Source organism: Grus americana, chromosome 3 (assembly GCF_028858705.1).
Source record: "Grus americana isolate bGruAme1 chromosome 3, bGruAme1.mat, whole genome shotgun sequence".
In the NCBI taxonomy this organism is placed as follows: domain Eukaryota; kingdom Metazoa; phylum Chordata; class Aves; order Gruiformes; family Gruidae; genus Grus; species Grus americana.
In genome coordinates this window covers 115,289,608-115,303,196 of record NC_072854.1, presented here as the reverse complement: position 1 = coordinate 115,303,196, position 13,589 = coordinate 115,289,608, and positions in this window count along the sequence as shown.

Sequence of the window (13,589 nt, the reverse complement as noted above, 5' to 3'; positions counted from 1 at the left end):
GCTACTTGGGTGCCAAATTCATTTAGCCAGCAAAAATTGAGCTTTGTTAGCTACCACACCATTCTCCTTAGTGTTTCTCCAGTCCTGCGCGGATGAGTCATTCCTAAACCCACAGCTGATGCAGAAGTCATTAGAAGTGACTAAGCACTTTAGGAAATTAACACTCCAGTTTCTCAGGCAGCAGCTTTGGCCATGCTTTCACACCTCAACACCCATCTGCCATCACAGCGGTGGGGTAGCAGAGCTGTGCATCCCCTCCTCACGCACAGGCATACGTGTGCGGATTTGCTCTTGTGCAAAGACTTGTTTTGATCCCAGTGAACTTTGCTCCTTCTTGATTTCCTCTGTAGGAAGCAAAGTCCCTCAGGTCAAAAGGTCTCTCTGTTTTACGCAGAGGAAGTCTTATGGCAGCATAGATACACAGCCTTGCCATCCAGGCCTGACTGATTTTTCTAGGAAAAATGATTGATTTTTAAGTTGTGTCATGATTTGAAGCAGCAATAGGAGCCTTTATGTAAGCAGTTGAATGCTAAGCTTGCCCTCAAGCTTTTATTAAGGGCACGATGAATCTCACGAGTCAGTAATGACTTAGGGCAAAGGCTGCTCGTCTCTTTAGGTTGGACATTTTCAGCTCCTGTTCATGAAGATGCCTATCTGAAGCCAGATAATTGCAGAAATGTCTGCTATGTTACGAAACAGAAAAAGATTCGCTTGATTTTTCTTTTAAACTGGACTATTTGATTTCTGTATCCCAGAGGTCGAGAGAAATCTGCTAAGACAGAAATAAGTATGTTTTGATGGAATTAAAAAGCATAATTTTCTCATTTTCTTAATTGACAAAACCTCTTAAATATGCTGAATATATGACGTTACCTCTTCTCCTTAGCCCAAGCTGTCCTTCCATGGCTGCGACAGGTTTGTGGAGTGTCACCACGGCACCCTTGCCCCAGCCTCTGCTTTGGCCAGTCTTGCTACCACATTGAACAGGCTGCTCTCAATATTTTCCTGGATTTTAGGCAAATTTGCAAAGGCAGCAGGTTTCATCCTGTTCCTAGGTCTCATCTGCCAAGACCTCCTGACAGCAGACAGGACTCCTGTGCAAGCCTTTCAGGAGATGTTGTCAGACTTGTGCATGATGTTCAAAGAAGAGTTTAGCCCTCTTAAGCCTGACTCATTTCTTTTCCCTCCTCTTGTGCAGTTTTACTTATTTTTGCTGTGGTGCATGAAATCGCTGTCTTTTCCAAACAAGAGGGCTGAGCTTTATGCAGACATCTGGACACCTGAGCACTTGCACCAGAATTTGTGGGACCTTGGGGCCTACTTGGGCGGTTGGCTCCAGCGCAGCACCTCCGGCCATACCTGCAGCGTTATTTGATGTCTTCTGCTCTTGACACATCATCAAGAAAATCTTTTGGCTGTGTCCTGTGGAGACTGAAGGGAAAGGCAGAGTGGGTTACACCAGAGGGGTGTTGCTTCCCACCCAGGCAGGTCAGCGCAAGGTGTTGGTACAGCTTTGAGGTGCCACAGCACTGCGGCTTAATGATGTCTCTGCTTAATTACTGGGATGCTTAGAGGGAGAGGAGCCTGTCCCTTCACCTCCTTTGCCTGTTTTCCTCCTTTTGTGAACTTTTACCAAGTCTAGACAGGGTTGGGACCCACACATAACAGCTTCTCCTCATTTTTAGTTGTCTGGATGAGTGCTCCGTGACTCACTCCACTCCCTTGCATAGAAGGAAACTTTCATTTTTGCTTCCCTCTGCTATACCATCTTCATGTAAAACAGTTCCTACTGGCATGCACCAAAACCCTGTTTCCAGGAACAGCTGTGCTGAGCAGACCCCAGGGGGGTGGCCCCCAAGATTTGCCCTGCCATAGCTGATGGGGAAATGGGGCAACTCTCCCTTTTTCCATATTTTTTTTTTCTCCTATAGTGTATCCGTGCCACATCCCTGCTCCATGAGGGCACCTGGAGGCCATGCCATGGATCCAGCATGGCTGGAGTTTGTTTTGCACCTGAAATGGAAAGAAAAAAAAAACCCGCAAAACCCAACATCAATAACAACAACAACAACAACAACAACAATAGAAGAAGAAGAAGAAGAAGAAGAAGAAGAAGAAGAAGAAGAAGAAGAAGAAGAAGAAGAAGAAGAAGAAGAAGAAGAAGAAGAAGAAGAAGGAGAAAAGAAGGAGAAAAGAAGGAGAAAAGAAGGAGAAAAGAAAGAGAAAAGAAAGAGAAGAGAAGAGAAGAGAAGAGAAGAAAAGAAAAGAAAAGAAAAGAAAAGAAAAGGAGAAGAAAAGGAAAGAAAAGGAAAGAAAAGGAGAAGAAAAGGAAAGAAAAGGAAAGAAAAGGAAAGAAAAGGAAAGAAAAGGAAAGAAAAGGAAAGAAAAGGAAAGAAAAGGAAAGAAAAGGAAAGAAAAGGAAAGAAAAGGAAAGAAAAGAAAAGAAAAGAAAAGAAAAGAGAAAAGAAAAGAGAAGGAAAAGAGAAGGAAAAGAGAAGGAAAGGAAAGGAAAGGAAAGGAAAGGAAAGGAAAGGAAAGGAAAGAAAAGGAAAAGAAAAGAAAGAAAAGAAAAGAAAAGGAAAAGAAAAGAAAAGAAAAAAGAAAAGAAAAAAGAAAAGAAAAGAAAAGAAAAGAAAAGAAAAGAAAAGAAAAGAAAAGAAAAGAAAAGAAAAGAAAAGAAAAGAAAAGAAAAAGAGAAAGGAAAAGAGAGAAAGAGAAAGAGAAAGAAGAAGTAGGGAGACAACAGAAGGACCTGGAGTGAAATGCCAGAGGAACATGGCACAATAGAGTGAAGTTGCATTTTGGCCTCTCTATTTATTGTCCATCATTTTTTTTTAGCAATCTTGGAAAGAAGATAGAAGTGTAAATCTGATCTTGAGATGCTTTTCAGGAGCCAGCTGCTTAGTCTACATAAAAGCCGGGTTTTCAACAGCTCTCTCCTGTGGATTCTCTGATGCCTGATATGGGCTAGACTAACCTGCAACCTTTCCCCCAGCAGAGCTAACGGTAGGGTTATTTTTTCAATTTAACAACCACTCACCACTGTCTGTGAAAACCTGTGGAGCCTTAATAACTATATTCAAGAGTGCCACCCTCTGCTACAGCTTGCTGAAGGTAGGCAAGAAGTGTCCCGACTTAATGGGGACAGCAGGACCATGCCAGCAGGTACATGCCAGGGAAGTTGTGACTCTTAAATTAAGCCTTTGCAACCAAAAATGAAGGTCGAGGTGATGTTTCCCGGGACTTACAACCCTGCAAAACAGTGATCAGTGAGGTCCCTCCTGACACAGGCAGAATAAAAGAGTCAAAACCTTTGGGTTTTGAGGGTGGAGGTGGTTTCAGCCATGTGCTGATCCCTGATGCTCTTTACAACTTAAATCAGTGCTTTAAAAATAGGTCTCGTGATGATGGAGCACACTGTTAGGAAATGTCATTCGCTGTGTGACATCGCAGATGGAGATTTATATGGTATCACATAATGATTTTAATGGGTTCTGCCTAAAATGGGACTCGGTGCTGAAAATTAAACCCCGTGCACTGTACAAGGTTACAGCAAGTGCTAGGGTCCCTCCAGCAGAACCTTGCATGTGGAGGAAATTCGGCTCAGTGACAGCAATGAGACATTGCAGCGGTAAAAGCTCAAAGCACATCCCCAAAACTCAGCGTGGGACTTTGCATGAAAGATTTCAGGGCTGTCCTGGGCAGGATGAGCCCTTGGTGCTGCAAGGATCTGGCCCAGGGACACGTATGGCTCCCATCTCTTGAGGGATGTTGCAAAGAAGAGGTTAAGAAAAGACTTATTTTGACTGCAGACAAACCACTAGCAACTGAAAATAAACAGGCAAAACATCAGCTCCCATTGGGCTTTAAATAAAATGCAGGATTTGGAAAAAAATAGTTGTTTGTTTCAAGCACAGCTTCAAGGAAGGTAGAAAAACTTTTGATCTCCCAAGCCTCTCTGCAGTGCAGCTTTCAGTTTCAGGCATGCAACTTGTTGGGCACAGATCTTAATATAGTTATTTTCTTATACGCTCCATGCAAAAAAAAAAAAAAAAAAAAAGCTTGCCTGCCTCATCTGTAATAACAGCCAAGATTTGATTTGATACATTTAATTACGGCAGATGGCACAACCGATTCCTCAGTCACTAATAAATGTATGAGGAACACATGAATAAATGAGCTATTACACTAAAAAAAGCCCAGCCCTGAAAAGGTAAAAAAACAAGGATGAAAGCCTTTCCCGAGGCGCTTGTGTGGCGCTTGTGACATCAGAGGGACAGCCTCACGCCTGCTCGCTGTGGGTCACAGCTCACACTGCAGGTGGTACGAGACGTGGGCTCAGGAGGTGATGGAGGCAGGGATCCAGTAAGCTTTAACTTTAACTTGCCCCTCTAAAAAAAATAAATTGCATTGAGTCCTTGCCTTAACTGGCTGTACTGAGACTCCTGGTGTCCAGACAGCTGCCTGGGTCAGGAGAGTAAGTGAGGTCCATGGTCATTTATCTTTCCTGCTGTTCCTCATGCCTGCGACAGAGCCAGGAAACTGCCCCGATTTCCAGCCCCCAGCGGTTAATTCATCAGGCTGCGGCAGTTAATTCATTCATCAGCCTTCGAGGCTTTTCCCCTGTTCAACCCCACCTTGACTGCAGCAAGCAGAGTGCAGGTCCCCATCACCTTCTTCAGCTTTGCATGCTCCAACCCAATCTGGTTTGCACTGATCCAAGAAAAAAGCTGCATAAAGTTGTTTAGAAACAGGCCTCTCTGGTTATTTCTAGCTACTCCAAAGCTGTTTGAAACCATACACCAAGACCTCCCCATGCTGCCTTTTCCCTGTACTCCTTTTTTTTTTTGTCCTTGCCTCCACCCCGGGTGGCCTATTTCTCCAGCCCACCAGTTGGATGAACTGCAGCTGTGCTGCACCCTGGGCATGCACCCGGAGCTGCTGGGAGGAGGCAGCACCCGTTGCAACCCCAGCTTCCCACCCAGCACGTCCTCAGCCAGGCTGCAGCACAAAAAGCCAAGCCCTGTAGCAACAGTGGAAGCAGGGTGGCAACAGCAGCTGCTGTGTTCAAGAAAAATTAGCAAATTCTCTGCTGAGATGGAGAATTTGCTCCCCCTGCTTGAATGCTTCAGTCAGCTATAATAATAATAATATATTATTAATAATTATTAATATGATATTATTACTACAAGTCTAAGAATAACGTCACTTTGCCATTGCATCACTACCTGTCACCTTGCAGCATCTCGGTGTTGCAGGCACCTCTCCTCCCTCTTTTGTGGACCACCTCTGTCGCAGCTGATGGATCCTGGGAGCTGGTTTTGGGGTGTCTAAGCTAAGAGCTGGCGGTGCCATGAGCGGGGCTTGCTGGGCACCGACTTGCTGCGGTGCCTCAGGGAGACCTGCTGCCTCCAGGTTCCCCATGGGGTGATTCACCTGTGAGCATGGGCTGGGGTTTTTAGATGCCCCAGTGACCACAGCATGAGTGAGGCATCCAGAAGAAAGCTTCACCGTTGGCTTTCTCTGCATTTGAACAGCAGTGGCAGGGTTTTCACCTCCCATCCTGCCATTGCATCTGAAAACTCAGAAAAAAAGCCCTAGCCGCTGGCTAGTGGCTTGCAGCTCAGCACTTGGCAAATTTGGGCACTGGTCCAGCCATGCTCGGGGACCGGCTTGTCTCTCAAGGAGTCTCAGCTTCTCCGAGTGGGGAAATGCTGCATAACGTGATGTACTGAAGGGTCTCCTTCCTTCACTAAGAGGTAGGAAAGCACTTAGAAAAAACATATGTCTGATGTCTTTGCTGTAGGCATAAATTCTCCAGATGCTCTGTTTGCTCACTCTTTCTCACGTCTTTTTATTCTGGACATTAAGAAATATTATATTTTTATCTTCTTTGCTGACTACTCCCCCTCCTTCTTAGCCCTGCACTTAATATCAGTAACCTGCTCTAATAAATAATGTAGCATCTGTCCAGGCAGCTGTTTGTGGTCTGATTTTACGTGATGGATCATGTTAGTGGAAGGGCTGAGCCAAACCTGCCTTGCTCCCTTTCGTGTAGAAGAGCTCTGCCAGTGTTCTCTGTGAGAGATGCTCCATTCAGGTATTGATCCCGTATCAGACGTATAAGCTGACTGAAGCGACGTTTTCCCACCCTATGCTAAGCATCCTGGCTCAGCACACAGAGAAAGCATACGGGTCTTAAGGGAATAAAACCTCAGTGATTTAAGTATACGCCTAAGGTTTAACAAGCGTTTAAGTGCATTCCTGAACCAGGGCCTGAGGGAATGACGTTATTGTATTACCCGGCCTTTATGGAATTGCCATGGTCCGGTGGGAGCAGCCAGGCAGCCATGGAGGTTTCCTGGGGCACCGGGCACGCAGCTCTTGTGAATTCCCTTCAGCAATAATTGGCTTGGTTTTGGCCCTCAGGACAAGGAAAGCACAAGGAAATCTGCCTTGCAGATGCTTTCATGGCTATATGTGTCTTGCACATGTTGAAATCTTGCTTTATTTCCCAATACTTCCTTTTTGGTCTGGGGGAAAGGTGACCTTCACCTGCACCAGAGCAACTCAAAGCATCTTTTTTGGGCTGTATATGCAGAGATACAAAGGTGACACTATGGTAAATGTGTATTTTCACACAGTTTCATCTAAATCTTTCTGCTTGCTCTGAGAAAGCAGCAAAGGAAAGTGCCATATACACAAGCGCACACCCACACACTCGCTGGTGCTCAGGAGGGAGGAAGCCGTCCGGGCTCGGTGGGCTCGAGGAGCAGGGGAAAACCCCCAATGGGTGTGCAAGGGTCCCCCAAAACCCCTTACACCTCCCTCTGACATTTGTGCCACACAGGCACAGTAGCTTCTGTGTTAGAGGCTGGCTGAAATGAAAGTTTCAGGAAAAAATAAAGTCAGGGTGAACCTTGGTATTCAAGAAAGAAAATTGCATGCAGAACAGGGCCACAGCCAGCAAATCGTTTCCATGCAAAGGGTGAGAAATCCTCAAATAATCAAAGTGTGTCATTTTGTCATCTTTTTCACACTACATGGTTTATATTGATATTTTCCATAACAAAACAGATTTGAAAAAAATACTAAAATTAAAACATTTTTAAACAATTAAAACATTTTAAAATATTTTAAAATTTCTTTGCTTTTGAAATTATCTTTGCATTTAAAAATTACTTCAATCCTAATTGGAAATTGGGGAAAAGTTGGTTTTCAGGGATCAAATGACTGGGAAACAGAGTGAAACAACTTTACTTCAAATTATACACAAGTACCTGAGCCGAAACAAAAAAAGGGAGGGGGGGGTTGCATCATATATGTTAAACCAAGCCTGAGATGGGGGTTGTGGGTTCTTTTCCTGCAGCACCAGACGAAGAGGAGGAAGAAGAGGCTCTAAGCATCCCAAGAGTTTTTCTGCAGTCGGGGAGTTTTAACCCAGCAACACGTGGCTGCTTTCCAGTGCACTAAACTCCAGCGGCTGCAATCTCAGCTCAACTCCGATCGCTTTTTAAGTGTTTTATCTGCTGTCCTGACATGCATCTTTTATTGCCAGAGCTCTCATAAAAATGTTTTGAAGCCTGTCCTGCAGAGTGGATCCCCAGTTCAGCGGTTCAGGAGTTGTGCTCTTTGGCAAGGGGGGACACGTGCTGACGTGCCCTCTGAAATCAATGATGAATGGCTGCCTGTCCTCTGGAAATGCTCCTTTGAAACTGTTTCAGAGTCTTCCGCAAAGGCAGGAGGAATGGGAGAGTTGCCTTTGAACAAGTGGGCAGCCCATGGCAGGAGAGATCTATTTAAGGTCTATTAAGATCTAAGAGCAAGTGCAAAGTGCATCTTGATCCTCTCCCTCCTTAAGGGGAAGGAAGAAAATCAATCACGCCCCCTCCACGGTGAAATGATGGATAGAGTCAAGAAGGCTGTGAGTGATAACTTTCCTCGTGGAAGTTATTTGGGACATCTTTCCTGCTATTGCAGCTGAGATCTGCCCAATGGCTTAAGCTTTAAATTTGGTGTTGGACCAGCAGTAAGGCCTCCTCAGGACCCACTAGCCTATGCAGGGACCATCCACCTGGGCCCACAGACAATTTTTTAAGTCTCATCTTTTATTACAGGTCTCCTTAATCCTCCCTCAGCAGCTGAGTTTGTTTCGGAGTATTTAAGTTTTCCTCTTCCAATCTGGTGAGTTATTTGGGCGTTCACAGCACAATTACTTTCTAGCTTTTGGTGGCCTCCACCACTGCTTTGCTAGCCCTTTCATGCTTTTTACACATACCATGCTTTTTTCTGCATGCAATGTTACTGGGCCTGCCTGGTCTCCAGATATTAGTGTGCTCCAATGTGTATGAAGAGGTATCCTTGCTTTGAGAAGAAAGTGCAGCAAGAAATATCTGTTCTGGCAACCTCCAAGTCCTTCCCCCAAAGTGCTCCTGAGCTATTTGAAATGATGCCACAAAAGGCGGCACCAGCCTCTTCCTCTGCTTATTGTTGGGACTCGCTGTGGCTTTGTCAAACAGGAAATATTTCAGAGGCGTATGAAAATCGTTCCTGAACTTCAGTACACGCTTGAAGCATGTGAATTTTCCTACTAACTACTTCCCTCAGCCACCTCCTCTTGAAATGCCAGCTATTCCTGTCTTCAGGCAAAGCAACCCCCTCCCGCAGCCTTTCGCAATGGGAAGCAGATCCCTGCCCGTAGACTTCCCTCTTTTACCATAAATCCTTCTCTCCCCATTAGAGCTCTGTTCTTTAAATATGGTGAAAAAAGCTCTTGATTTTTGGCTCACCCGTCCCTAATTCTCTGCTTTCCCCAAGTGCCCGTTCCTGGGCAGCGAGAGCCTCTTCTGTGCAGGGCACAGTGGCCAGGGGAAAGGGATGGGCCATATCCTGTCACAGTGCATCAGGCGGTCCCCAGGGCTTGTCCGACACCAGTCAATGCCTTTCCTCAATGAAGTCATGGGGGAGGTTTTCAGAAAATGCCCAAAGACCCCGTTATTTGAAATGGGTGAGCCCAGAGACAAGGTGCTGGTGGCATCGGGCAGGAGTACATCCGAACACTCTGCCTGCAGGTTTTGTAGATGTTGCCAAGATGAGGACATGCGACATGCTGAACAATTCACGTATTGAGAAATTCATCCCTGGGTATTCACACAGAGTAACCCCGCCACAAGATGTGTTTATGTATGTGATGCGTTTACAGCTTCTGTAAACCATTTTCAGAGCCACAGAAGAAATTATTTTGGGATTCTTTGCACGGAAGGCTACTTCTCCACAGTGATAATTTCATGCTCCTGCTGTGCTCGGTGATCCCAGCTTCGAAATAATTCTGGTTTTCAGATGCAGGCCTATCTGCAATAGGGTGAGTTGATTGTCTCCTAATGGTGCCATCACCAGCCATACAAATATGGAGGCTGTGTTGCACGGCTGGTCACGATGCCAACTGAATGTTGCTCTTTGGAGAAGGATTTAGCTTGTGCTCAGCCCGGAGGGATTCAGAGAATTAGCCGTTGCGTTGTGTTGTTCACCCAGAACAGTGTGTTCAGCATCATGCACAGTTCATAAGAAGATGCAGACAAAGCCTTGAGGAGTTTCCACCCAGCAGCCCTAACTTTGCTTGGTACCAGTGACTACCTGCTGCAATTTGGCCAGCTTGCCCTTCTGGAAGGACACTAGCTTGTTGTTAAAGAGCCAAGTGTCCAGGTCCCTCAACCTCCTAAACCAGGCAGATCTGGACCAGAGACATCTCTGGGTCAGCAAGACAATTACTCATATTTGAAGACCAGTGGTGACTTGAGCACCACGCATCCCAACCCCAACACTTCTGTTCTTCGACAGCCAGCAGTTGGTGTCCTTGGGTCATGCTGACAGCAGCTCAGATGTCAAGCCCCTCAGAAGGCACGTTGGCTGTGGACCAGGCTGGAGAAAGAAGCGGTGCATCAGCAGTGCAGCCCAACATGGATGGATCCAGCTCCCATCCCCTTCCAGCTTCTTGGCATTGCTTCAATGCCACGTGCTTTCAACGAGAGGGCACGTCGTGACTCTGCGAGTATCTGCACTGACATCTGCCAAGCAAGATGTTAACTAGCACGACTAAAGAAATCCAGAGCTGGCCCTGGGGTTGCCAAATCTCTGCATTTGACTAGAAATGCAGTGTTTTTCACTAATGTCATGGGCCCATGGAAAATATCACCCAAGTTCTGATACCTCAATCCTCTCTTGTCCCTCTCTCACTAGTCTATGAGGGTTACAGGAGCTCTGAGGCCCAGAAGCATCTGGTGAAACACCAACGGCATGACCTAAAATGCAGATTGCGGAATGACAGGGCTGTGCTTGCAGATGCAGCACCATGAAGAGGTGGGAGAAGAAGCCAAATAGCCCAAACTGGAAAGCAGACCTGCTGCTGATATGGTCAGTTGTGCAAGGCTGGCTGCTGTACAACCTCTGCTCATGCTGGGTGTAAATGGTCGGGTGTTCTGTGTGCATGCGGGAGCACCCAATTGACCTATACATGAGCGCCCAGTGAGTTCATGCTTTTGCATCCAAAATAATTCATGCCTAAGCGCTCAATTAATTTATGCATGAGCACCCGAACAACTTACGCGTGAGCACGGATGTGTTAACAAGTGCTCCATGCAAAAGGGAGGACCTTGGTGGGGAATGAGCAGCTCGCAAGTGCTGAGCTGGGGAGCTGGAGCAGGAGAAATGAAGTTGATGACTTGGGAGAGCAGAGCTCTGGGAACACATTTGTAATGGGCATATATTAGAACTGTCATAATGACCTCAGTTTTGTCTTGCAGGGACAAGGCCTGACATTTGTAGTAAGTGCAAGAAGTGGAGTTTGCAATGGATGTATGTTCAGGCTGCTGTGGCCTTCCTGGCTAAGTGTTTTGCAGGAGCAAGGTATTGCATTCATGTTTTTACCACATTAACCCCTACAGCTTGCTTCGCAGGGATAAGGGGTGAAGTCATCAAAAGTACATATATTTGGACTTTGATAATGTTGACCCTGATAATCTAGTCCATTGTGCAAGGGGTGGAGCTCATAACAGATAAAAGTTTGGGCTGTGATGCTGATTAACCCCTAGACTCTTGTTCCTGGGTGCAAGGAGTGAAATTTTAGTGAGCATATGCACACATTGCTTCAGTGTTAATCCCTCTGTCTGGTCTGCAGGGAGGAAGAGTGGAGTTTGTAATTGATGTGTATTAAGATTACGATGATGTTGAAAGTAGAGTTGATAATGGATTTGTGTTTGAATAGCTTTTAAGGATGAACTTCAAGGAGAGGAACGAGTTGGGCATGAACTACAGGGATTACTGCATTCACCCATGGGCACTAATTAGTTCACACAGAAACACCCAATAGGTTCACGCATGAGCAACTGATTAGTGTATGCATGAGCACCCAATTAATTCATGCATGAGCACCCAGTTAGTGCCTGCATGAGAACCCAGATAATCCATGCCTGGGCAACCAGTCAATGCACCCATGAGTGCCTGATTAATGTACGCATGAGTACCCTTTCAGTTCACGCATGAATACACAAATGACTCATGCATGAGCCCCTGATAAGCTCATGCATGGGCACCCAATCAATTCATGCATGAGCACCAAATTAATTTATGCATGATCACCCAACCAGTTCATGCTTCAGCACCCACACAGTTCTATATCCAAAAGGGTGATGAGAAGTTCGTGTTAACTGGAGATAAAATAAATAAAGTCAAAACTCCCCAGGCCGAGACTGTTTTACCTGCCACGCTACTGAGTCCTGCTCACGTAGCAGCAGTGCAACATAGGACCTGTCACTCGGCAATGAAGTGGGGTAGAAAGAAGGAGACAGAAGCAGGTTTTGTCCTGATGGTGATGCTGGGATCACTGCCTGGCTTGCTGTGTAAGGGGGCTCCTGCAGTGTGACAGCTGCAGACAGGATCTTCAGGAGCACCCCCTTCTTCATGCCTTTTTTTCCACTCTAAGCAGCTCCCAAGATGAGTTTGGTGGTACATCCCATGGTCTGAAAGGCTTTACAAACCTCCTCAGTCTGCACTTTGGGGAGGGTGCAAACTCCAGCAGCAGGCAAATACGGTCTTTAGACAACAAGCTCTGGGGTTTTTTTGGCTGCCAACTTTTAATTGCTTTGTGGCAAGTACATTAATAGGAGATAACCTGTCATTACCCAGCCGATCAGAAACCAGCCATTGGGCCCAGATCTGAGTTTTGGCTACTGTGGTTTTTTAATTCACAGGGGCTGGAGCATCATGACCATGACTTCCTCTGCCTCGTGAGCATCTTATGGGGGTCAGCTAGTTCACTTGGGACTTTCTGCATGACGCAAAATAGCACAGGATGCTCCACCTAGGTAGATGTTGGGTCAGATGGCCACTTTCTCACTCTTCGCAGACACGTGGAGGGTGAAACTGCTGGCTCAGGCAAACAGTAACCCACAACTAACCATCAACACTGTCCTCTATTTACCTGTTTGGGTGTTACTGCAGATGCTGCTTACTTGGTTGCCGTTTTTGTTCTGTATTACATGAACCAGCAAACAAATAATTGACCATGGCAGGGATGAAATGAAAAATAACAACCAGGTAAGCGCAGGCATATTTGCACAAGAAAGAAGCAAAAGTAGGTGGTGCCGATGCTGGAGGCATCAAATCGGTTTAGAAGGAAACTCAGCGCAAAGCCCCATTTGTTTCCTTTACTTCAGTGTAGACCTGATTCCCACTGATCTCAGGTAACTCAGGGAAACCCAGCTTAAGCTTAGCAAAGCAGTTACAGAGCTTTACAGGACCGATTTCAAAGCTCACACCTCCAAAAATAGGCAGCGCTCAATGCAGACATGGATTCTAGAGGCTAAATCCTGCTTGAGGCTTTGCCACTGATGCTCCCAGACAGGGAAAACCAGTTTGGGGTGGTTGAGCCGGTGAGAATCTCCCTTTGCTGGAGTATCCAGCTCAATGTAGCAAAGAAATGGGGCAACGTGAAGGAGGGAGGGCATGTGTGCTTGGGTGCTCCAATGGGTGCTGAGCCACCCTGAGGTGTCCCCTGCTATCCACCCCTGCCTGGCCATGGATGGAGCTCCCTTGTCCTGGTATGGTCATTTTGGGGCTGGTGCTCCAGGCAAAGGTCCACTTGCACCCTCGACCCACCTTGCAGATGATGGTTGTGGCTTCGAGGGGTGCAAGGAGGATGGGGTGAAAGCTGCTTAAATGATACATCTCATCTCATGTTCAGGAAAGGATGTGGTATTTCTCTCTCACACATCTGCTGCCCACCTGGGATGTTGGAAAAACCACCTTTTTCTCTCCCCTTTTCTAATCTTTGTTGTAGGAGAAAGATTGCGACTTCAAAGCAAAAAGGGATGGGGAAGCCTAACTTTAGCAAATCTTAATAAATAAATTTTAAAAAAAGCATTTTTCTTTTCCCAAAGTCTAAACTAAAAGGTTTTGTTGTGCTGTTTTGTTTTTTTTTTTTTTTAAAGTTAGGCCACTGCTCTGCTGTCGCAGATAGGTGTGAGCTGACCACAAGGGCAGAACAACCCTTTGCAATGACTGCCTGGCTCTGGGATGGAGTGTGGGGAGGCAGC